Consider the following 25,680-nt stretch of genomic DNA (forward strand, 5'->3'; position numbering starts at 1 on the left):
GACATCGTACTCCTTTAACCCACCTTTTCACTTCACGTTGCTTTAGGATAACATGTTCAATCTTTGCTACTCACACGACCAACTCCTGTCTCATGGCAAATGCACAATTTGACCTCCTCTGGTACCCACCCTGTTCAGTCCCCTCTCCGCAGCCTCTACCTGTCCCTTCATAGTCTCCATTTGCCCGTGAGCATCCCCAGAGTACCAAATGCCTGTTCCCCGTCTGCTCTTATATGCATCCTTCTCAGGCTGAACTCATGTACATACATCTTTACTGAACAGAATCGCACCTACTGTTGTGTCTCCTAGAAAAGCTCTTTAAGGACAGGCAGCCTCTAAGCTCACAGAACGTATGTGCTGTGCTCAGTGATCCAGGTTGAAACACTTGACTGCACCATGCCCTTCTACGGGTGTTTCTGGGCAAATGGCTTAACTTCTCTCAAACTTGGTTTTCTTCTCTGGTAACACAAACAACCAAAGCATGTGCATCATAATGTTGCCACCTAAGGCGAGACCCTTCTCATGACTCTCAGAGGGAAGCACTCAATAGGATCACTTTAAAATTATTGCTACTGTGATATGTTGTCCATCTTAGCCTTTCTCTAATCTCACCTTAAACTTTAATCTAAAATTTATATTTCAGGGCTAGCAAGATGGGTCAGCAGACAGGGGTGTTTGCAGCTAAGCCTGATGACCTCAGTCCAATCTCCAGGACCCACGTGGTGAAAGGGAAGAATGGATGCCCTCTGCCCTTCATACATGAGCCATATGGCACACACATTCACACATGCACATACACATAGTAAATACTATTTTTTAACGTTCACATTTCATGAGATTTTTCACAATAAGTATTTTATAATAGGAGTGTTTCATTTTTATTGAACAAAATTTAGGACACATAAATAACGAACTAACAAGATTAAATTCTCCATCGTGTGAGCCATCTCTTGCATACAGCGAAAGGAACTTACTGTCATTAGTGTATGCCCAATAAAATGTATGGGAAGGTTGGCTGTCAGATAGCTCGCCGCCAACACAGAGTAACATAGAGTAATATATGCCTCCCTTCAGATTCTACACTGGTGGGGTGGGGGGACATCTTCTATTCAGAACCCCACTATTCAGAACTCATCGGTTCAATGGAAGTCTCAGCAGGGAGAAAGGAATGTCTCATCCCCTCTGCCACCCATCACCCATGATGCTTTGCCCATTCTTGATCGCCCATCGGCAAGCAGGTCATGTGCTTGCATGCATCAACAGGCCTCTGCTGTGCTATTCCCTGAGGCTGAGATATACTCCCTGCTTTGCCCAGGACCCACTCCTACCTCCTGCACCTTGTCCACTTTTCAAGATCATTTCCTTCACAGGCCAATTCTTCCCTGAACCTACCATGCCAGTCAGCCACTCATAGTTGGGCTCCCAAGTCTCTGTAGCATACCATCCATCCATGCTGTACCATCCTCAGTGGCTGTGCTCTCTTTCCAGGCTCATCACATAAGAGATAAGACACACCTGGTTCAATACACAAAAGAAAGATGAAGGAAAATTAGGGCAAGGGAGCTGGTTCCGCTGGTAAGGTTGCTCACTGCCAAGGCTGACAACCTGAGTTTGACCCCTAAGACCCACACAGTAGAGAGAACCAAGTTGTCCTGCAAGTTGTACTCTGACCTCCATCTGTGTCCCAAGGCATGTGAGAGCATTTGTACACACACATAAAAAAATAAAGAAACAAACAGGATAGATACTTAACCCCTTTTAAAGGAAATTGCATTTTAAAGTCCTATATACTAAACATCATGCAAACACAAACTCAAAGGAATCTCAGTTTCGAGTAGTGTTTCCTCAAATAGGCAAGTCACAACTTTACTGAGAGGGGAGAGCTGCCCGACAAGGTCACCACTGAGCTACTGGGGTCAGAAGAGTTTCTTCCGGGCTACTGCAGAGCATATTTCTCCATAAGACATTACTTCCTGTGAGAAATCACACACGGCCCCTTTCCCAGGGAACCCCACCACACAGGGTTTTGTTTTGTTTTATTTTATTTTTTCAATGTTTATTTTTCTTTCTTTTTTTTCACTTTGTTGATGGTCGGCTGTTTTTGATTGATTTTACTTTTGTTTTAATCCCCTGTCGACTCTGGTAAGAAGAGAAAATGAATCAAATGCTTTTGTAGATTTTTACTATTGAAAAACACATTTAGTAAATTTCATTAAAATCCTCTGTTTTCTCAACAATGGTAGTGGGTTGGTCCATGCAAGAATTGGTAGAGATTCAATTAAATGTGCACAAAAGCGGCACGAGCCAGTCTTTCCCCAGGTCACCAGGAGCTGTTAATGCAGGAGCTGGAACATTAATGAACAGACTCTGGCTGCAAAGATTTTCCGTTCTGCTCAGTGCAGTCTCTACCCCTGGCTACGTGCTATCTCCTTACCCTTCTGGATGCCTCCCTTCCCTTATCAACAGACAGCAGAAAATTCAGTCCGGAGCACCAAAGTGCACGGGGTCTCATGGTTAATCCTCGACCCAGATAAAGGCAAGGATTTGAATCTTGTCACTGGTGGGAAACCATCTTTATATTTAATGGGTACAATACAAATCATACCGTGTAACCTAGAAAATTGCTCAATTTTAAATGTATGCGAACATAATTAAAGAAGGAGGGGGGATATGAGACGGAGAGTGTTGAAAGAGGAGGTATTTTAAAAAAGAACTAAGAAACTTTATAAGAGAAAAATGCCTTATAGCAAGAAATGCATTACCAGTTTGCTAAGGAACGTAGTCTTCTTGATCAAAGAAAGAACTGATGGTCTCCCGCTCTGCTTGTCCTGCCGAATACCCTGCACTCTAAAGGGCCTCATTACAAAGTCTGAAAAAGCAAAGAAAAGGTGGAGAGATCTTGGTTTCGTTTTATTTGGGTTGCTTGTTTATTTGTTTATAGGACGTTCTTTTATTCTGCCTTTATGGGGAGGGATGGGGGTGGCAACAGATTCTCCTTAGATCTCCCAGTCAGGCCATCCTCCTGTTTCAGCATCCTGAGTGCTAGAATTAGAGTATGTGTAGTCATACCCAGCTCCCTTGCTGTTCGTTCGTTCGTTTGTTTGTTTTTTAAGAGACTGGAGCTAAAGAGATGGCTCAGCACTTAAGAGCACTGGATGCTCTTGCACAGGACCAGCATTTGGACCTCAATATCCATCCACATGGTGGTTCACAACCACCACGAGATTACCGTATAACTCCAGTTCTGGAGGATCCAATGCCCTCTTCTGACCTCCTCTAGCACTAGGCATGTAGGAAGAACACAAACACATAAAATAAAAATATCAGTAAATTTTTTTGAGAGAGAGAGAAGAGAGATCCTTAGTAGCAAGCATTCACTTCTGGGTTAAATGGAGGCTAGCTTCTGAAGATGGGGACTCAGCTCATTGCTAGAGCAAGGACCTAGCATGCATGAGGTCCTGAGTTCAATCCCTGGCACCCCTTAAACTGGAAGCAGTAGCTCACAGTGTAATCCCAATACTCAGGAGGTAGAGGCCAAATGATCACAAGGATATCCTCACCTGCACAATGGATTCCATGTGGGCTATATGAGACGAGAGACAGAGACAGAGAGACAGAGAGACAGAGACAGACACACACACACAGAGACAGACAGACAGACAGACAGAGACAAAGACAGAGACAGACACACACACACACACACACAGAGAATATCAATTTTGCCAGAAATAACTGAGAATCTTAAAACTGAATTCAGGCAGAAAATGACGTTAGCACAGGAAAACAAAATGTGATTAAAGAAAATAGTATATAAATGGTATTTAATGTGAAGGTTTCATATGAGAAAACATTCTTAGTGGCTTCAAACAGACTTTCAAAAAAAAAAAGACTTCAAAGAGATGTAAAGAGCTCTCCATCCCTTGAGACATTTAAAATTAACCAGGACAAAGAAATAGAATATATTTTGCAGAGAGCAGCCCTTTCTGACAAGCCGGTAGACTAGCTTGAATTGATTTTTCCACCTCTAATTTTTTTTTTTTTGACTATCAGAAATGCTGTTCTTTGGAGACAAATGAGTTTTCCTCCGAGCTTGGATCTTCTGTCTTTATTTTAATCAAATGAGATATAATTTCTCATGAAAATCGTTTCCAAGCCAGTGACTTTGCGAGACATAATTCTAACTCTTATTTAGACTATAAAATTTCAAATCCCAGTTAGAGCACTAGTAAACATAATGAATCAGACCCCATCATCCTCTCCTGTGTCCTAGGAAATGTCAGGGAGCGACGTTCCCAAGAAATGGACGAGAGGAGCACAAGATAAAACTGGGGGTGGGGAGGGGTGGGGGGGTGGCGCATTTGCTATTCTACGGTTCCCATGATCTTGTTCTAGGTGCACATGAGATCTACAAAGTCATCAGTAGAGAGAAAACATCACTTTCCATTAAAATGGCGGCAACAAGTACATTCTTAGATCACACAACAGCCTGGTTTTATGTTTCTGGGAGGCTTGTTTGTCTTTTTTGTTTTAGATGTATGAGTACCCTCTCTGCATATACACCTATACACCAGAAGACGGCATCAGTTAATATAAATGTTTGTAAGCCACCATGGGTTGCTGTGAACTGAACTCAGGACCTCTGGAAAAACAGACAGTGCTCTTAACCGCTAAGCCATCTCTCTAGCTCCTCGGTTTTGTTTTCTTGAGATGGGGTCTTAATGTGTAATCCAGACAGACCTGATAGTCAATTATAAAAATCCATGCTTGCTTAAAACTCATTACATAGCCGAGGCTGGCTGAGAATTCAAGTTCACAGTAGTAATCTTCTCGCGTCGGCCTCTCTCTCAGCTGCTGGAATCACAGGAGCGTGCTACCATGCCCAGTCCGGGTAGCACTGCTGAGGAGACAGAACACAGTGTTACATGTGCGTTTAACACTGGTTTGTTTTTACTTTATTTTATTTATATGTGAGTAGGAGCTCTGCCTGCATGTGTGTATACCACATTCCTGCCTGATGCCCACAGAGGCCAGAAGAGGGCTTCAGATCCTTTGAGATTGGAGTTACAAAGAGTTAAGAGTGGGAGCTGGAAATCAAGCTTAGGTTCTCTGGAAGAACAAGCCCAAATTATTTTAGAATTATTTATTATCTTACGTCTATGAGTGATTTGCCTGAATGCATGTCCATGCGCCATGTGCATGCCTGGTGCCTTTGGACCAGAAAAGAGTATCTGTAAGCTACCATGTGGGTGCTGGGACTCGAACCAGGGTACTCTGGAAGAGCAAGTGCTCTTAACAACCAAGCCGACTCTCCAGCCCATATGTATCTTATTTGTTGCAAGAAAAGAGCCAAGCCGGGTGTAGCCACCAAGCCTTTAATCCCAGGATTTGGGAGGCAGAGGCAGGTGAATTTCTGAGTTTGAGGCCAGCCTGGTCTACAGAGTGAGTTCCAGGACAGCCAGGGCTACACAGAGAAACCCTGTCTCAAAAAAAACAAAAGAAAAAAAAAAAAAAGAAAGAAAGAAAGAAAAGAAAAAAGCCAAGTCAAAAGTGCTCTAGACAAAGCTTGGTGTCTTTTAGCCCTCCTAGGCAGCACTATGCTTAGGGTTTAAGATGGAAATACAAAGGCAAACAGAGGGTGGTCTTTCTCCTTGCATACTTTTAAGAATTTCAGAGCACTCTCTCAGCACCTTGGTAAGGGCTATTGCTTTTCAGTGAAAACCCAACCAGAGAAAAATTTCCCAGGAGGCCTCTTTTAGCCAGTAGCAGTGGTGCACGCAGGTAACCCCAGCATTTTGGAAGTGAAGGAAGAAGAGTCAGAAGTTCAAGGATAGCTATTTCTGCAACATGAGACCCTGTCTCAAAAAAAAAGTCTCTAACAATCTAGCCAGTCAGCAAACAAAAAGCTAAATACAGAAAATGTTAGGAAAGAAAAGAAAAAAAATTATATCTAAATCATATATTTTTCCTATTCTGATAAATTAAGCCTTTTTTTAAACTCTGTCTATAAATTTAAATCTGTGGGGTTTTTTTTATTGTATTTGCACAATTCTGTGCATGCGTGTATTCACTAAGAACTTCATCTGCTTTCCACCAGGAGGCAACGTTTAAAACTACAGAAACCAAGAACCACCAAGGATTTCTAGCCATCAATAGAAGATAAGAAATTAGCCGGGCGTGGTGGCGCACGCCTTTAATCCCAGCACTCAGGAGGCAGAGGCAGGTGGATTTCTGAGTTCGAGGCCAGCCTGGTCTACAGAGTGAGTTCCAGGACAGCCAGGGCTACACAGAGAAACCCTGTCTTGAAAAACCAAAAAAAAAAAAAAAAAAAAAAGAAAAGAAATTGACATAGGATGTAGCTCAGCGTGGGTGAAGTCCCAAGTTTACTCCTCAACAACACGAACACAAGCAAGCGCATGCGTGTGTGTTTATGCACACACACACACTTCTGAGAGAGGTCCTGAACAGAGTCCCCTTCAGCGCCCTCACAAATTAGCAACCTTGCTGACACCTTAATTTTAAACTTCTAATTTCCAGAACCATAAGGGAATACATTTCTGGTTTGAGCTACGCAGCACTGTACACTTCATTGTGGCTGCCCTGAGAAACCCTATTCTTATCCAACAGAAAATATGAAAAGATAAATTATCCAGCAAATGTTTTATTAGCATAAGTGAATATTACTAAACTTCAGAGACTTAAATGTCTCAAAAATAATATTAAGCAGGACGTGGAAAAAATTCTTACAAAATTTTGTTGTCCTTTTCTGGGGTGACATTATAAACCTCCCTAGACTCATGGAATTATTGTATGTGCATTTTATTTTGGTATTCAGTTTTGTAAGAGTCTGTAGAAACAGCCCCAAATCAGGTAAACAGCCCTCCGATGGGATTTGTAAGGAGGGGCACCCAATAAATGCCTCCCGTTTTGCTTGCAGTCTCCCTGAGGGATTGGCCTCACACTCTGATGTATTTAAAATATAATTAACTCCATTGCCAGGGCTTGGGGAAAGTGAAGGTAGGAAGCTGCTGTCTTATGGATGCAGAATTACAGCTCTGCAAGATGAAAAGGCGGTGGAAATGCTGCCCAATTGATGGCACTGAACTATATACTTAAAATGGTTCTGGTGGGAAACCTTGTTCTGTGTGGCAGACAGTTCATATCCAAATCACAACTTAGAATAAAGTCAGAGTTCTTCAAACTAGGCAACATGGACCATCCCCCCCCACCCCTCCACCCCTACCCCCTAGCTCACGGACAAGACTTTCCAACAAAGGCAGTAACTTGGATCATTTAAAAGGCACTTGTAGAGAGAATATCTTGTGTATTATATGGACGTATCATCTGTCGAATTAAAAAAAAAAAAAAACTCTGTCCTATAGGAGAGGGTAGAATAAAAGGTGGGTCATCCAGCAGGCAGAGAAAAGTCTGGGATAGAGCAAGGTGCAGGAAGTTTCCCTCGGGAAGATGTGACAAGACAGCCACGTGGTACCTAGTCAGACAAGAGCCTAGCTATATGGCCAAGATACTTGTAAATATATTTTGAGTCCGAGTCTTATTTCTGGGAGCAGGGGGCTGGGATCGAGAACCAGACCTAACTCCTACAGGCACCTTTATAGTTTTCCTTTCAGACAGATCTCACTACGCAGCCGTGACTGACTAGAAACTCCTATGAAGACCAGGCTGGCCTGCAGTTCACAGGGATCCATTTGGCTCTGCGTCCTGAGTGCTGGGATTGAAGGTGTGTATACCTCCACACCTGACCCAAGGGCACTATCTCCAAAGCCTCATTTAGTCATAGTGGTCCTTCTTAAATGTCAGCCTGGGCAACTGCTGGTGTTAGACCGGTCTTGTTGGATGTTAGACATCCAACTTAGGGGTAAACAAGGTAGGACCAGTCCCATGACAGAACCACCTGTGGAGTCCCGTGGATCCTTTTGATGAGCACAGGGCTTTCCATACTCTTCTACTTACAATGCTGAGAAACAGGAGTCAAGTGAATGTCACATCCGTCTCTACAGCAATAATAGTAAACCTTCTGGCAATACGAATACTTTTATTCATCCACAAACACGTAAACTATAAAAAAGCACAGCCCCAGTCATCTCCTTAAGAGAGTCACTTTCAATAAAATTTCACTTTTCATGTTACTCATAAAATGTGTAACGTATTTATAGTGTGTCTATTATGTCCTAGAGATAATAACTCACATAGGGTATTTTGAAAGGCTTAAAGCCTAAGGACACAGGAAATAGAAACAAAATTTAATTTCAATATCTACGGAGGGGTTATCTATCACAGCAAATTGTGCTAGAATGGCCAATAAAAGACTGTCAGGCATAAAAGCGCATTATACTGAGATCAAATTTCCTAGGTGAAATGAGATGGAAATATGAAATAGTTAAAAGAGACTGTATAAGATCTTCAAACTGTCAATGGAGAGCAGGCACAGCATCTTGACAACATGTGACCCTGAGCATCTACGGCAATTAATTCAGTTGAACTCATTTAAAAGAGGGACTTATTTGTGCTGTGTCTGCTGCAGCGGAAGTTATATTCTTTGCGATGGTTTAAATGTACGATAGGAATTTTAGGTATCTAACTAAAATGTCTGAGAGGATCCATGATCTGTGCTATCTACAAATTTTGGAAAAAAACTATGCTCACTCTTATATTAGCAATGATGCACGAACTAGCCAGAAAATTTAAAGGATCAGAAGAAAAAAATGTAAGATGGTACTTATTCTTTATTATTATTATTATCATCATCATCATCATCTCTGTGTGTGTGTATGTGTGTGTGTATGTGTGTGTGTGTGAGATGTGTGTGTGATGTGTGTGGTGTGTGTGTATGTGTGTGTGGTGTGTGTGTATGTGTGTGTGTGTGTGAATGTGTGTGTGTGTATGCGGTGTGTGTGTGTATGTGTGTGTGTGTGGTGTGTGTGTATGTGTGTGTGTGTGTATGTGTGTGTGTGTGTGAGATGTGTGTGTGATGTGTGTGTGGTGTGTGTGTAGTGTGTGTGTGGTGTGTGTGTATGTGTGTGTGTGTGGTGTGTATGTGGTGTGTGTGTATGTGTGTGTATGTGTGTGTGTATGTGTGTGGTGTGTGTATATGTGTGTGTGGTGTGTGTGTATGTGTGTATGTGTGTGTGTGTGTATGTGTGTGTGTGTGTGAGATGTGTGTGTGATGTGTGTGATGTGTGTGTGTGTGGTGTGTGTGTAGTGTGTGTGTGGTGTGTGTGTATGTGTGTGTGTGTGGTGTGTATGTGGTGTGTGTGTGGTGTGTGTGTGTGTGTGTGTGTATGTGTGTGTGTGTGGTGTGTGTATATGTGTGTGTATGTGTGTGTGTGGTGTGTGTGTATATGTGGTGTGTGTGTATGTGTGTGTGGTGTGTGTGTGTGGTGTGTGTGTGTGTGTGTGTGTATGTGTGTGTGTGTGTGGTGTGTGTGTGAATGTATGCACAGTGTGTGTCGGGAAGTCAGAGGGCAACATTTGGGAGCAGGTTCTCGCTTCCATCATGGGATTTGGGGACAAAACTCGGGTCATCAGGCCCACACAGCAAGCACTCTTGACTGCTGATCTTGCTGTCCTGACAGGATGGCACTTTATTTTTTGCTTTGAGTCAAGGTCTCACTATGCAGCCCCAGATGGCCTGGAACTCACAGAGATCTACTTGATTCTGCCTCCCAAGTGTTGGAATCAAAGATGGAGTAGGGAGGTATTCTTGCAAGCGCTCAGCCCCTGGAGATGTCTGCTCTCTGCTAGAATCAGGGTTCTCTGAACTGTAACTAAATGATGATGGAATGAACATCTACATGATAATCAAGTACCAGGCCCAGCGGCTATGAACTGCAGCGCATGGAAACCAGAACAAACCTGAACTCTCAATCAAACCACACGCAGCAAGATGGCACTTTAAAAGAGAAGAAAGGGCTTACCGACATAGTTCAGCGGGTAATGGCTGTCTAGCTTGTGTGAAGTCCTGGATTTGACCCTGGGCATTGTGTAAACTGAACTTGGTGATACAAACCTGTAACACCAAGGAGGTAGAGACAGAAAAATTTGAAATTCAACATCAGCCTCTGCTATATGAGTTGAGGCCAACCTGAGACATGTATAAAACCTAAAAAGTAAATAAAAATAATCACAATAATAATTATCACCACCACCATCACCACCATCTTCATCATCACAGCAGTAAAGCAATAAGGAGTGGCTATTCCACCAAATGGGAGACCAACAACTCTGAGTGGCTGGCCACAGAAAGCACAGGAAGAGGTAACGCTGAGCTGACTGCCAAGATGGAGGTCAGCCACCTCTCTACCGCCCTGAAACAATCTAGTCAGAACATTCTGGAAGGGTCCTGTTCATCCCAATCACATGTTATGAATGTGACGTGTGACCTGGAGCCGTCAGACCCAGGAGGACAGGATGATAGAAACCAAATCATAACCAGGTCAATTGTCATCCAACAGAACCTGAAAGGGGCTCAGAACAGAGCACGGCAAAGACCCGAGACTGTGACAGCCACACCCCAGCAGCAGTCACCACGACTCAGGTAGCGTCAAATGTCCTGTGAGCAGGGCAACTTCCCCTTCAAGGAGAGAGAGTCTGACAGCGTTCAGCTCTTGGTGCTGCCTTGTCTCTGCTGGGATGAGATTTCGCAGGACCATGACTAAATGATGATGTAATTAGTATTTATATTATAATCAAATACCAGTCTCATCAGGGGTGAACTGCAGGGCACATAAAACTTCTGACTACCCCCACTCTTCAGTCACGCATTTGCATGTTGCATCTTGGCTTTCTTCCAATATAAGATAGAGCACATCCATTTTACGAATTTTTCCTAATTATCATGCAAATTTCATCTCCAGGTCCTCAGAGGAGGATGGATGGCAAGGGTCTCATTCTCATAGATTGTCTGTAAATCACATGACAAATGCAACTATAAAGTTAACACCAAGAAGGATAATTGAACTGTTATTCAGAGTGAGAGTGAGTTAAGAACATTTGCGTGACCCTTTAAAGACGTCTGGCTAAAAAGGAAGCTAAATTAATCCAGCTGACACCTATTGAGCACCACTGAATACATTAACCCATGGCGAGATCCTGCTAAGGAAGAAAAGCAAGGCAGGTCCTTGCTATGGAGACTACAAACATATGCAGGGGTCCTGATACCTGGAATCAATAGTCAGCTGTCTTACTTATAGTTTCGTGGTTGCAGTAAAGCACCATGATCAACAGCAATGTGGGAAGGAAAGGTTTATTTCATCTTAAGCTTGCAGTCCATTTCCCCAAGAAGTCAGGGCAGGACCTCTTAGACAGGAACCTGGAGGCAGGAGCTGATACAGAAGCCTTTGGGTGGGTGGGTGCTGCTTACTGACTTGCTCCCCTGGTTTGATCAGCCTGCTTTCTTATAGAACCTAGGACTCCCAGCCCAGGGATGGCACCAGCCACAATGGGCTAGGCTCCTCTACATCAACTGTCAACCAAGAAAATGCCCACAGGCCAGTATGACAGGGGCATTTTCTCCATTGAGATTCTTTCTTGCCAAATAACTCTAGCTTGTGTCAAGTTAAACACACACACACACACACACACACACCAAGTAGCCAGTACAGTACAGTAATGGAACACAGTTACAACAGAGCTAGAGAGATTGGTTCTGGAGGACATGAGCTGGTCCCCAAGACTCAAGAGTTGCGCATGATGTCTGTAACTCCACCTCCAAGGGATCCAATGCCCTCTTCTAGCCTCTGTGAACACCTACATTCATGTGTGCAAATTCACATGCACATTAACTAAAATAATAACAATAAAGACAGTTACAATAGTACAGTTGAAGGACAGAGGGATAGGAAGTCGTTTGACCTCCATCATAAAAAAAAAAAAAAAAAAAAAAGAGGAGACATTTACTAGAAAGAGACAGGAATTGGCTGTTCAATACTGAGAGAGAGATCCAGAGACTCACAAACACTCTGCGTCCTTGTCCTTTTAGAGAATGTACGTTCAGTGCACCTAGAGCATACAGCCCCACCCCACCCCTGTGGGGGAGAGGGTGGGGAGCAGAATGGTAGAAGTTGGAGTTTTACTAATCTGCCGTTGGACTCTATGCGTAAGACTTCATTCTGACTGTGGTTGAGCATGAAGTAGTAGCATCTATCCTACCCACTCTGGGAAGACCCAGCATGGGGCAGAGATGAAGACATAAACATACAAACACAATGCAAGTATACCATTCCACTGAAACTACAGGAGAGCAGAGGTCTGAGCCATGTCAGGACTTCTCTTACAAGCCGAGTAGACTGCTGCTCACCTATAATTCCAGCACCCAGGAGAATGAGGCAGGAGGATCATGAAATCAGGTCTATGTAGGAGGCTCTATCTCAAGAAAACAATTAACCCAGTAATTCAGATGAAATGCCCTATTAACCTCCAGAGAATGTCGACAGTTCATAGAAGCGGGCTCAGGCTCGTGATTCTCACATGGATTTCCCCATCCAGCTTGTAGGACTTCCTCTGACACCATCATCTACAGCCCAGGATCGTGACAGCAAGCTCGGGTGCCTATTTTACAACAAAAGGAAACAGGGTTGAGCTGGAGACCAAAGAATCCACCGACTGTGTCCCAAATCTCACCACCTTTGCTGAGACACATTGCCTGAGAGAAACAGTCGAAAGAGGGGTTCTCTATTTCCGCTCACAGTTTCAGAGGGTCCCCTTCATGGTCGGCTATTCAGTTGTTTCTGGGCTCTGGTGAGGTAGAACATCATGACAGCAAGAGCCTGTGGCTGAGCAAAGTTATCCACCTTGGCTAGTGACCAGGAGGCAGAGTGGACGGGTCTTTCCAAGTTGTCTGGTTCCATCCATATCTCCTAGCCTGTATGGTGCCACCCATATAGGGACAAGTTTGTCCCTTAATTCATCATCTCTGGAAGCACCCTTATAGACAAGCTTAAGTGTGTTTTATTACATTCCTAGGTTTTTTTTTTTTTTTTGGAGGTGGGGGTGGGGTTCAAGACAGGGTTTCTCTGTGTAGCCCTGGCTGTCCTGGAACTCACTCTGGAGACCAGACTGGCCTCAAACTCACAGAAATCCTCGTGCCTCTGCCTCTAAGTGGTGGGATTAAAGGCGTGCGCCACCACCTGGTATTCCTAGATTTTCTTAATCCAATCAAGAGTAACTTTTTTTTTTCTTTTTTTCTTTTTACTGGGAGCGCTGAGTCTGCTGGAGCAAACAGCCCACCATGCCTCACAGACAACTGACTGTGACCTGGTCACCAACCAAGGCAGATAACTTTGCTCAGCCACAGGCTCTTGCTGTCATGATGTTCTGTCTCACCAGAGCCCAGAAACAATGGAACAGCCGATTATTAAGGGGACCCTCTGAAACTGTGAGCAGAAATAGAGAACCCCTCTATTTATATAATATATATATTATATATATATACATACATATACATATATATGTATATATATGTATATATACATACATATACATATATATGTATATATATGTATATATACATACATATACATATATATATGTATATATATATATGTATATATGAGAGAGAGAGAGAGAGGTTGATCTGGAGCAAGCATGGGCTTTCTTTGCTCCATGAACGCAGCCTACAATGGCTTCGAGGACATCCCCTTCTCTGTGGTCATGAGTGAGGGCTTCCTAGTGGCTGAGCACTATATTCATGACTTTCATGAATCCCAGCAGGTCTCTAGGTGGTGGGATTTTCCCACACATTTTACATATGGGAAAAGTGAAACCCACGGAGGCACAATGACATTACCAAGGTAATGAAAAAGCACGTGCGTATCTCAGCTGTTTCCACAGTCTGTGTCTTCCCCACTCTGTGTTCCCAGAATGTAGGACATTCAAAAATAGAGATCCAGGGACTCAGCGTCTCTGGAATGAAATGTCACTGAAGTCAGAGACACTGAATGTCACTGAAGTCAGAAAGAGCTGAGATCCTGCCTGGATTAGGATATTAACTCCCCACCTCTCACCCTAATGTTCACAACACACTTCTGTTCTCCTGGTTACATGGCTTTTAATCGAGTATTCAAAACAGAAAACTCTGGCATCTTTCTCCCAGCATGTGCTAAAGGATGCTCTCCTGCTACCTATGTACATTTTGCCCCGTGTCTAACCTCCTCGGCCTGGCATGCCACATAAAGGTAAACCAAGCAACAAATAGAGATAAAATCACAGACACTGAAAATATCACGAATGAGCCTAAGCAGGTTTCACAAGCGTGGGAGTCATAGAAAGTCTCCTTGCAAAGGTTACATTTTGTTTATTTCTTTGTTAAAAATTTGCCAGGTTCCATGTACACAGCTCACTTACCTCTAAAATAAAAAGATTAAAATGCTGTTTCAGCCTCATAAATACAATCTGAAATCTATAACCTGTGACTTTCCAGGAGACGGATTGAGGCTGAGTTATCTCCCTATCGCATCTCTATCTCATAAAGAAGTTGTTTAGTACTTTCTTCTTATTCGGTTGAGTTACTGGGCATAAATCTAAGACTCTGAGGCTTATACAGCCGAGATGATTTCTATTCCTCGCTGGCTTAGGTTTTTATAACTCTAGTTCATGTATCAATTAATGTTCTCATTGACACATTTCCCCTGGAGTATAAGCTTGTCTCTCACTATATGAGAGCTACCATCATTTCTTTTAGCTCCTTAAAATACTTTGCCCAGTAGAAATGAGTATCATTGCCAGGCTCATTAGCCAAAGCCCCAGAAACTCCGCTGAAGCACATGGCATATGACATTAAACATGGCATACGTGGAACATAATAGCTGCACATGGTTCAAATTGCTTTCTGAGACAAGCGATGTCAAACTCTGTGATAGAGCCTGGCTGGATGGCTCAGTGGGTAAAGCACTCGCCGTACAAAGCATGAAGAACTGGGTTCTGAGCCCCATAAAAAGACGAACATGGTAATGTGCGTTTGTAATAATCCTAGTTCTTCTACAGCAAGATGGGAGACAGGAAAATTTGCAGAAGCTTGTGGGTCAGCGAGTTCAGTGCATACAGAGGTGAATGAAAGACCCTGTCTCAAACAACATGGAAGATGAGAACGAAGACCTGAAGTTATCCTCTGACCATGAACAACATGTCATGCCACAGGAGCATGTGCACACACACAGGTGCACGCACGTGCACTCACACACTCATGAACACACAACATATCCCACAGCACACACACGCACATGAGCACACACATGCGCACACACATACATACATCCCACATCACACATGCATACGCACACACCCCACATGCATACACACCCCACATCACACATGCACTCACAAACACACACACACATTTGCACACACAGGCACACATCCCACATAACACATGCACTCACAAACAGGAACACACATGGAACTTGTTTTTCAATACATTAACAATCATTAGCCCTCTGACCACACTTTGCAGGTACTAAATAGGTTTATAAGGCAAATCACATATGCTCGCTCGTCTATCAAGGTATCTGATGGTGTCAACTCCATGACATTCCAAATTGCCATGGACACAAGATGTGGGCATGTCATGGATTACCTAGCTTAGGTGCATTGAGTTGGGAAAACCCATTCTAAAATGCAGGCTGCACCATTCCATGGATTAGGCTCCTGGGCTGAATTAAACAGAGAAAGCAAGCTGAGCTCTAGCACTCATTAGTCTTTGTTTCCTAACCATGGATGCAGGGTAACCCAGCTGCCTCCTGTTCCTGTCACTGTCTGTTTCCTACCATTATGGACTGTGTATACCTCCCAACTGTAAGCCAAAATAAAACCTTCCTCCATAAAGTAGCTTCTTACTGGAAACTTGCTCACAGTAACAAGAAAAACAGCTCTGACTGCTTGGAACAGTGAGCCCCAAACCAAATGCCTTGGTCATGTTGTCTTACTAAAGCAATAGAAAAGCAATGGAGACAGCAACTGAAAGAGCAGTGTATAAGCTTGGTAAATATACTGACCAGAAATTGATCTGTAACCACATAGCCATTTTACAGAGTCACAGACCAGATATTTTTGCTGCCATTTCATGCATTACTCTGGTGGGTTAGGCCAACTAGAGCATTAAGCAGGGCTAATGAGGGAGATGATGGGGAGTCAGTGAGAACGAGTTCTTTGGGAGAACTAAATGGAGAGATGGCTCCATGAGTAAGGGTGCACACTTACTCCGTGAGTAAGGGTACTGTTTCTGCAGAGGAACCAGGCTCAGTACTCAGCACCCACATTGAGTAGCTCACAACTGCCTAACTCAAGTTTCAGGTGCTCTGACGCCCTCTGCTGGCCCCCACAAGCGCCTGCACCCATGTGCAATAGTTCCACACAAACACATACATTCATATAATTTTAAACAAAAATAAATCTTTAAAAAAAGAAAATAGAACAACATAGAAATAAATAGAAATAGAAAAAGAAAGAAAGGGAGGAAAAGAAAATGGAGAGAGGAAACTAGAGACTCGGGGATGGGAGAGGAAGACAAACTCAACCAGCCAAATGGTCCTTTCCTCAAGAAGTAAGAAATTTGATGGAAATCAAACACAGTTTCTAAAGAAATCGACTTCTCTGTTTGAAGATTGAAAAATCCTCCCACACTGGATTTTCTATCTGAGACCATCCACCGAGAGGTCAAGGTAGTGGCTGGGACTTCTGAAAACACAGTCTCAGCCAGATCTAAAATGAGTCATATGCTCTTGCCAGGAGCCACATCAGTAATAAGCGATGACTCGCATGGTGGGGTTTGCCCTTCTTTGGCCACTCACTGGCGAGGTAACCCTGAACCAGTCATGTAGACCTCTTGGATCTTGCTTTTAACACACTCAGTAACAGGCAAGAATCATTTGGGATCCCAGGCCCACTTCTACGGCTAAAAGGATTTTAGGAAGTTACGTAACTCCTGTAAACCTATTTTTCCAGCCACACAATGTGAATAAGACATCAAAGAACTGTCTGGAAGAAGATGAGAAGGTACAGGTTGTCCAGCCCTGGTTATATAAAACTTTAGAACACGGGAACCACATCTACAGATGCAGGCCCTGGATCTGGAAAGGAAAGAGAGGTGGAAGGAGAGGGTTATGGGGGTGGGAGGAAGAAATGAGTGAAGTGGTAGGGATGTGGGAATAAAGATGTGGTCCTGATGTGATGAGGGGTCACACACCTACAGCCCTCAAAACTTTGCCAAGTGTCAAGTGTTTACTAAACACTTAACTGCATATCAATTATACCTTTAAAAACAGCTCTGTTATTTTTAAAATTATGTGTATCTGTGTGCATCTGTGGGTGCCCTAATTGCTCTCTTATTGCTGTGAAGAGGCACCATGACCAAGGTAACTTACAAAGGAAAGCATTTCATCAGGGCTTGCTTATCGTTTCAAACGGTGAATCCATGACCATGGCAGTAGACACAGGGGCACAGCACTGGAGCAGTCACAAAAGCTTACGTCCTGATCCACAAGTTGAGGGCAGAGGGGTGGAGAAGGAGAGGGAGGGAGAGGGAGAGGGAGAGGGAGAGGGAGAGGGAGAGGGAGAGGGAGAGGGAGAGGGAGAGGGAGAGGGAGAGGGAGAGGGAGAGGGAGAGGGAGAGGGAGAGGGAGAGGGAGAGGGAGAGGGAGAGGGAGACAGACAGAGACAGACAGAGACAGAGAGAAAGATAGACAGACAGGGACAGAGACAGACTAGTTTTACTGTGGGTTTTTGAAACCTCAAAGCCCAACTCCAGTGACATACTTCTTCTAACAAGGCCATACCTCCTAATCCTTCCTCAAAAAGTTGCACTAAATAGGGACCAAGCACTCAAACACACGAGTCTAAGGAAAGCAAGCTCATTGAAACTACCCCAGTGGGTATATGCACATCTGTGTTCTGGTGCCCACAGAGTCCAAAAGAAAGACATTGATCTGGAATTAGAGTTACAAGACCTTGTGAGTTGCTCAGTGTGGGTGCTAAAACCAAATTCTGGTCCTTCCCAAGAGCAGTATAACAATTCTAACTGCTAAACCATCTCTTTTGTAAAAGGACAGAATTTACAAAATATACAAAATAATTATACAAAATGTGCCACAAATAAGCCTCCAGAAACATAGATTCATTTCTTTCTCCTGCCCTATTTTAGTGAAGGACCACTTGAAATGTTTCTGTGGGCTGGAGAGATGGCTCAGTGGTTAAGAGCACTGACTGCTTTTCCAGAGGTCCTGAGTTCAAATCTCAGCAACCACATGATGGCTCACAACCATCTGTAATGAGATCAGATGTCCTCTTCTTCCTTCTTTTTTTTTTTTTTTTTCCTTCTCTGTGAAGCCCTGGCTGTCCTGGAACTCACTCTGTAGATGAGGCTGGCCTCGAACTCAGAAAACCACTGCCCGGCCCGGATGTCTTGTTCTAGTGTGTCTGGAAAACACCCACAGTATACTTACATATAATAAATAAATCTTTTTTTTTTTTTTAAAGATTCTGCCTGGGAGTGGTGGCTCACACCTTTAATCCCAACACTTCGAAGGCAGAAGCAGACGGATTTCTGAGTTCCAGGCCAGCCTGGTCTACAGAGTGAGTTCCAGGATAGTCAGGGCTTCACAGAAAAACCTTGTCTCGGAAAAAAATAATAATAAAAATAAAAAATAAAATAAAAAAAAGAATTTTTTAAAAAGGGGCTGGAGAGATGGCTCAGAGGTTAAGAGCACTGACTGTTCTTCCAGAGGTCCTGAGTTCAATTCCCAGCAACCACATGGTGGCTCACAACCATAAGATCTGATGCCCTCTTCTGGTGTATCTGAAGATAGCCACAGTGTACTTATGTATAATAATAAATAAATCTTTTAAAAAAAGAGAAAACTGTTTCTGTGTAACATAACATTATATTATAAACATTAAAATTCCACAGCAGCATTATGGGACAATGTGCAAATACTGCTGTGGTTTAATTAGTGTATCACCTTTATCAGCCATATTTTATATTGTTAGAATCACATTATATACAGGAAACCCCATGGTTTATCATAAAAATGTGTATGTGGGGCTCTGGAGATAGCTCAGTGGATAAGAGTGTTTGCTATGCAAGCATGTGGATTTGAGTTCCAATCCCTTCCATCCAGGTAAAGAGCCAGGCGTGGTTGGTTGTATGCGCCGGCTGGCTTTATGTCAACTTGACACAAGCTAGAGCCATCAGAGAGAAGGCAGCCTCAGTTGAGAAAATGCCTTCATACAATGTGCTGTACACACCATGTGGGGCATTTTCTTAATTAGTGATTGATGTGGGAGGGTCCAACTTATTGTGGGTGGGGCCACTCCAGGGCTGGTGGTCCTGGGTTCTATCAGCAAGCAAACTAAGCAAGCCAGTAAGCAGCTATCTTTTGTGGCCTCTGCATCAGCTCCTGTCTCCAGGTTCCTGTCCTGCTTGAGTTCCTATCCTGACTTCTTTCAATGCCAAACAATGATGTGGAAGCTTATGCCAAATAAACCCTGACCTCCCCAAGCTGCTTTGGTCGGGGTGTTCCATCATAGGTACAGTAACGCTAACTAAGGCATTTCGTGTTCCTGTGACCCCAGCATTGGGGGTAGGTCAATAAAAGGCAGATCCTAGAAGCCCCTGGCCAGCCAGCCTAGCCGAAATGATCAACTACAGGGTCAATCAGAGAACCTGACCAAAGGCAGCAAGATGGACTTCAACAAAGGGAGACAACCATGTCCTCCTCTGGCCTCTGCACGCCAAGTGCAGGGTGCATGCATGCATGTGTGTGCACACAGTGTCTATGGTATTTTTAATAGTTACCTCATGATGTCTCAGAGGTGGGAATTCTGGACATACCCGAAAAGTAGAAGTGCCAGGATTTACTGAGCCAGAGATGTGAGCGAAAGAGGATCTCAGAATGGCGGTGCGGCTTTTGGCCTGAGCCATCTGAAGGCTGGCAAGGCTGACATTTTCTGAGAAGGGAAAGATGGGGAAAGGGCAGCTTTGAAGGAGGAGCTGAGGAATTCAGTCTGGAGGACAACCGTTAAATATCAAACTGGCGGCGAGGAATAGGAGGTAGATGCTAGAATGGGGTGTTGTGTTGTGGGGTCCAACTGGAGATACAGATTTTAGGACATGCATGAACACTCAGCATGAATGTTGTGGTGGTTTGAATAATTATAATCTCCATAGACTCATGTGTGTAAATGCTTGACCATAGAAAATGGCACTATTTGGAGGCATAGCCTTGTGGGAGGAAGTGTGTCACTATGAGGGTGGGCTCTGAGGTCTTCTATGCCAAAGCTCCACCCAGTGTGGAGTCCAGTTTCCTTCTGCCTGCAGATCAAGATGTAGAACTCCTCCATACCGCAGCTGCCTGTGCACTGCCATACTTCCTGCCGTGATGGAAATGGGTTGAACTTCAGAAACTGTAAAGGTTGTCCTTTATAAGACTTGCCTTGGTCATGGTGTCCGTTCATAGTGATGGAAACCCTAACTAAGATAAATGTGGTATTTAAAACCAGGAGCTGCATGGGGTCAAGGACACACATATGAAGACAGCAAAAGAGGCTCCACCACTCAGCAAGAGGAGGGCGAAAGCGATACTCTTGAAATAAGGAGTGCCACCAAAGGGTGACAGCAAACAGAAGACCCTAACAAGGCACACAAGTGGCCAATACATATGGCAATCTATCCTTGACAGCATTAGCCGTGACAGAAACACACATCAAAACTATGATAAGTTAGGACTTCACACCCCTCAGGATGGCTAGACACAATAGAAAAGAAAGATCCTGCACCCTGATCATACATGTGAAATGGTGTGGCCTTCGGGAGAGAGTTTGATAGTTCCTTATAGGAAACAGAGAGAACAGAGAGTCTTCATATGAAGCAGCAATTCAATGCCCAGGGATAGCCAGGAACACAGCCACAAGGCATGAAAGTAAGTGTCAATCCAAAACTTGTATATCGGGGTAAACAGAGAGATTATGCATGGTGGCTACAAGTCAAGAAAAGGGCAAATGCCCACTTTTCAGAGAGAGAGGGAGAGAAAGACAGAGAGAGGCACAGACAGAGAAGAGAATATACCACTTATACATGGTGGAGGGAGGGAGAAAAAAAAAATCTGCAGAGACTCACTAAGGGGAAGTCTAGGTGTTGGAGTTACGGGACGAAGACTTCACAATCAGGTGCTTTATAAATCGTGGCAGAATGGCCGGGCACCTTGTCTAAGGCAGGCAAGCATGCGTGAGAGTAAAGGGACAGATTAGGAAGTGGGGCAAATAGCTTTGGGGGTTGAAACGTGGCTCACGCAGTGTGGTGCCAGAGAGGTTTTCTGCCCCCCTCCGGGGTTAGCAGTTGTTTGCTTAGTGACTTCTGGCTCATTCACTGTTTTCTTTGTTCATGACTCTCAAGTCCTCACTCGATTAGCTTAGTGACCAACAAATACTTAGATAAAGATTTTCTGAGTTACCAAGAACCAACTAGTCTCCTAGCCTTGAAGTATATTTTGAGGTTGAGTAGAAACAATTCCCCTACCCCCACCCCCAGCCTCTGTCTCCATACATAGCTCAAACTGTTCAAAGCCTTGACACTCTCCTGCCTGAGGCTTTCAAGTGCTGGGATTACAGGTTTATATCAGCAATAATAACCTGTCCTGAATTCCTACTTATACAGAAGCTCGAGATCAGCTAGAGTCAAAAGCTTAGAGATGTTTTCTATTTTTCCTGAGCATGTGTGCAGCTACACACATACATTGAGACGGTTCGAGCGCCGCTTTGGGACACACCTCATTGTTCAGTTTTTTTCTTTTTCCTCTCCCCTCTACCCCTCCTCTCTTCTCCCTTTAGAGTTTTATTCACGTTGTCTTTCTTCCCTTGAGACAAACTCTCTATGAAACCCACTGTGGTGGTTTGAATGAGAAATGCTCGCCACAGTCTCAGGCATTTGAGCACTTGGTCCCGTATCGGTGCTATTTTGGGAGGCTTCGTTGGAGTAGCCTTGCTGGAGGAAAGGCTGAGGCCGGCCTTTGAGAGTCAAAGTCTCATGCCACGTCTAGTTAATGCTCTCTGCTTTGTGTTTTTGGTTGCGGGGTCACAGCTCAGTTTCCTGCTCCTGCCACTATGCTGGCTGATAACAACCATGGCTTGCTTCCATGATGGACTCTTATCTCTCTGGAACTATAAGGTGAAGTAAACTCTCCCATAAGTCATTTTTGGTGAAGATGTTTTACCACAGTGACAGAAAAGCAAATAAATTCCCCAGAATGGCCTCACTTTCACCACATGACTCCACCTCACAGTGCTGGCACGGCAGGCGGCTGCCACCATGCCCTCCCAATTTTTCTTCTCCTTTTCCGTAGTCCACTATTTTCTCCAACTGTTGCTCACAGCATCAGCCAGCCACAACTTCATTTCTCCTCATTCTTAGCTCTAGGGATTGAACCAATGGCCTCACACACGCTAATCATGGGCGGAACCTCTGAACACGTTTCCAGTCAGGCAGCCAGTAATGTTGGTTCATTTGGATTTTCTATGAACACCCTCTCCTGTACCTGTGAGAGAAGGCTTAAGCCCCGGGTGCTCTGTCAGTTGAAATAAAGAGAAGGCTTTCAAGTGAGATCTTCAAGGAAACTAGCAATCAAATTGCTCTTATGAAGAGGTAAATTTGGGGAGATTCTTAGGCAGCCGTTTCCCTGATGCCACCCATCACCCATATCCCCTGCCTTGCGTGAGAATGGAATGTCTGAGAGACTTGTCACAAGAACACCTAAACAAATGTTCTCCAATCACATATCCAATGACCACTTAATTAGCTCTTCCAGTGCAGGTGTTTTTTTTTTTTTCTATTTGAAATTTTTCTCTACATCTTCACTTATTAGTATACAATTTTTTCATATTTGGCACAGTGGCACATGCCTATAACCCCAGCATTTGAGAAACTAAGGCAAGAGGATTATTAATTAGTTCAAGAGGCCATCTTGGCTACATAATGAGTTTGAAGCTAGTCTCTCTCTCTCTCTCTCTCTCTCTCTCTCTCTCTCTCTCTCTCTCTCACTCACACACACACACACACACACACACAAACACTTTCCTCTATTCACTTCCAACTGGGGTACCACTGATCAACATTCCTCACTGTGTAGGACCACAGAAAACTATGTTTTAAAGTTCTCATACTTCAACTATAGGGTTTGGGAGTGTAGTGTAGCGCAGTGGCATGCACAAGGCCTGGGACTCACTCCCTAGCACCCCTCAAAAACGTCAATTATGACCTCTGCTTTGACCCATCATCACTAAACTAAGTATTTTACTTTCCAAAGCTAATTTTACGAACCTCATCTATCACATGATTGACGTTTAGATTCACTGCAATGCAGTTAGACGATGTCATCTACACAGCACCATTTCCCTGCAAGCTGTAATGGCCAAGTCATGCTCTCTAGCCAGGCTCTCAGTCAATGTTTGTGAATGTCTCCTGTGCATATGAGAATAGTATGCATCTGCGTGTTATTGACCACTTACTCCCCTGCTTCTCACCCTGTGGGTTTCCCCCTTGAGACAGTCTCATGCATCCCAGGCTATCGGCAAGGACACCAAGTAGCTGAGGTTGGCTGAGTCTCTGATAGCCCTCTGAAAACACAGATGTGTGTCACCATGCTCGATCTAGGGGGTGAAATGAAACCCAGGGCTCCATGCTTCTCAGGCACTCTGTCAGCTCAGATCCCTCATTTTATTCTTCAGGAAAGGACCGCTCACTGACCCTAGACCTCACCAGTGGGCTGGACTAGGTAGCCAGAAACTTCTGTCTTTTATTTTCCCAGTACTGGAATTATGGGCCCTTGATCTGGCTTTTAAAAATATTATTTTTATGTGTGCATGTTTGTATATGCCTCAGGGGTGTGTGTGTATGTGTGTGTGTGTGTGTGTAAAAGCTAGATGACTACTTTGTGCAGAGAGCCATGCAGGAGGGATGACAAATGGCTTTAGAACTAATGGAATGCAGCCCACAGGTTACCATACCCATGTGGGTGGCCCTCGGTGCGGCCCGGCCCAGAGGACCATGTGTCCTGAAGACGTTGTTACACTGTTATAGGGTTCTGCTCTGCTTGTGGCCCTCACATCCCTCTTAATCTAAGAATTATATGAAAACTCTAAGGGAGCTTTACATACCTCTCAGGACAGTATCTCTGACATTCACACCAACAATGCTTGATCCCTATCAGGCATTGCTGCTGGAGCAGATTCATGATTCTGTCACCACCCTAGAGAAGAACTTAGAGACGTAGATGGTCAGCAATGACCACCACCCTTAGAAAACATTTGGAAAAATGGGGTTGTTAGTGAAGCTAGGTTGAAATGTTTTTACGACTGGCTCTGATGTAAAAAAAAAAAAATCTTAGGGAACAATCTGAAGTTCAAAGAGGCACACTCTTTTTAGTTAAGCTAGGGGCCTTTTATGGTCAGGGAACAAGAACAATGGCTGCACTGACTGATGTGACTCTCGCTGAGGCCGGACTGGTGACGATTGATTTCTTATTCCCAGTTTCGCCCTCAGCTTCCTGATATGATATATTAAGAATTGCTGATGAGTAGATATGCATTCTGAGGACTCAAGGTAGATACGACTGAGTTTGATATAAAAGTTTAAATTTGTGACTCTTTTAAGATTTTTACAAGGTTAGTTTTAAAGATGAACAATAAAATAATTCTTTCTTTCTTCGTAACTGTCAGGAAGAGAAACTGGCTGAGAAGGCTATCTTGCTTGCTTATACTTTATTAATCTATAACAAGTTGCTTGGTTATGAATGTACATGGGTGTTTTCTTTTTTTATATAATAATTTGTTTTCTTTACCTGTACTATGTAATGTTATTTCTTGTAAAGGTATTAGAAAGCACATTGGTTTTCAATAATAATGCACTAGAAAAAAAAACTAAAATGTAATCACACTGTAGTTGTATACTGCCTGAAAGATTCTGCTGGGACTTATGAGCAGGGGAAGAAAGAATAAAAAATGGTGTGGTGTGGCTAGAGCATTGTCTCTTTCACCATTAAATGTGTGTGTGTGTCTAACGTTTGTGTGAACAGGGGCTGGAACATGGCTCCTTCCACCCACCGGTTGTGTGTATTTATGGATGTTTGTGTGGAGGACTTGGATTCTGCTTGCTGGAGCTTTGTTCTAACCATTCTATGTGTGAATGTGATATGTCTGTCTATAGGCTTATATGCATGCATGTGTGTATGTATGCATGTTGGTGTGTATGAAGTTATTTCACCCTGACTTTTGTTTCGTCCATGCAGAGAGTGTGCGTCTGTTAATTTTCTTTCTCTTTCTCGCCAGCCCCAAGGAGTTAAAAGAGTTCACAGTTTTCTGCTGGCTACACAGAGTGCTGGCTCTAGTTACTTTTGTTTCCTCAGGGAAAAAGTCCGCTGAGCAGCCTTTCCAATCGCTGACTGCCTTTGGCGGCAGCCCCTGTAGGTCTCAGGATCCACCTAAGTCAGCGGCTCTAAGCACTGACCCCCAACAACTGCCTGCCTCAGTTTACCCACCACACAAAAAAGCCAGAGCATTGGCAACTTTGTAGAGTTAGTCTTCTCTTCCTGCCTTTACATGGTTCCTGGTTGAATGGCATCCTCAGGTTTACCCGGCAGGCACTTTTACTCCCTGCCCCCCAACCTTTTACTGTCAGTCCCG

The sequence above is a fragment of the Mus caroli genome, unplaced genomic scaffold (assembly GCF_978045245.1).
Source record: "Mus caroli unplaced genomic scaffold, Mus_caroli_1 scaffold_4, whole genome shotgun sequence".
NCBI lineage: Eukaryota > Metazoa > Chordata > Mammalia > Rodentia > Muridae > Mus > Mus caroli.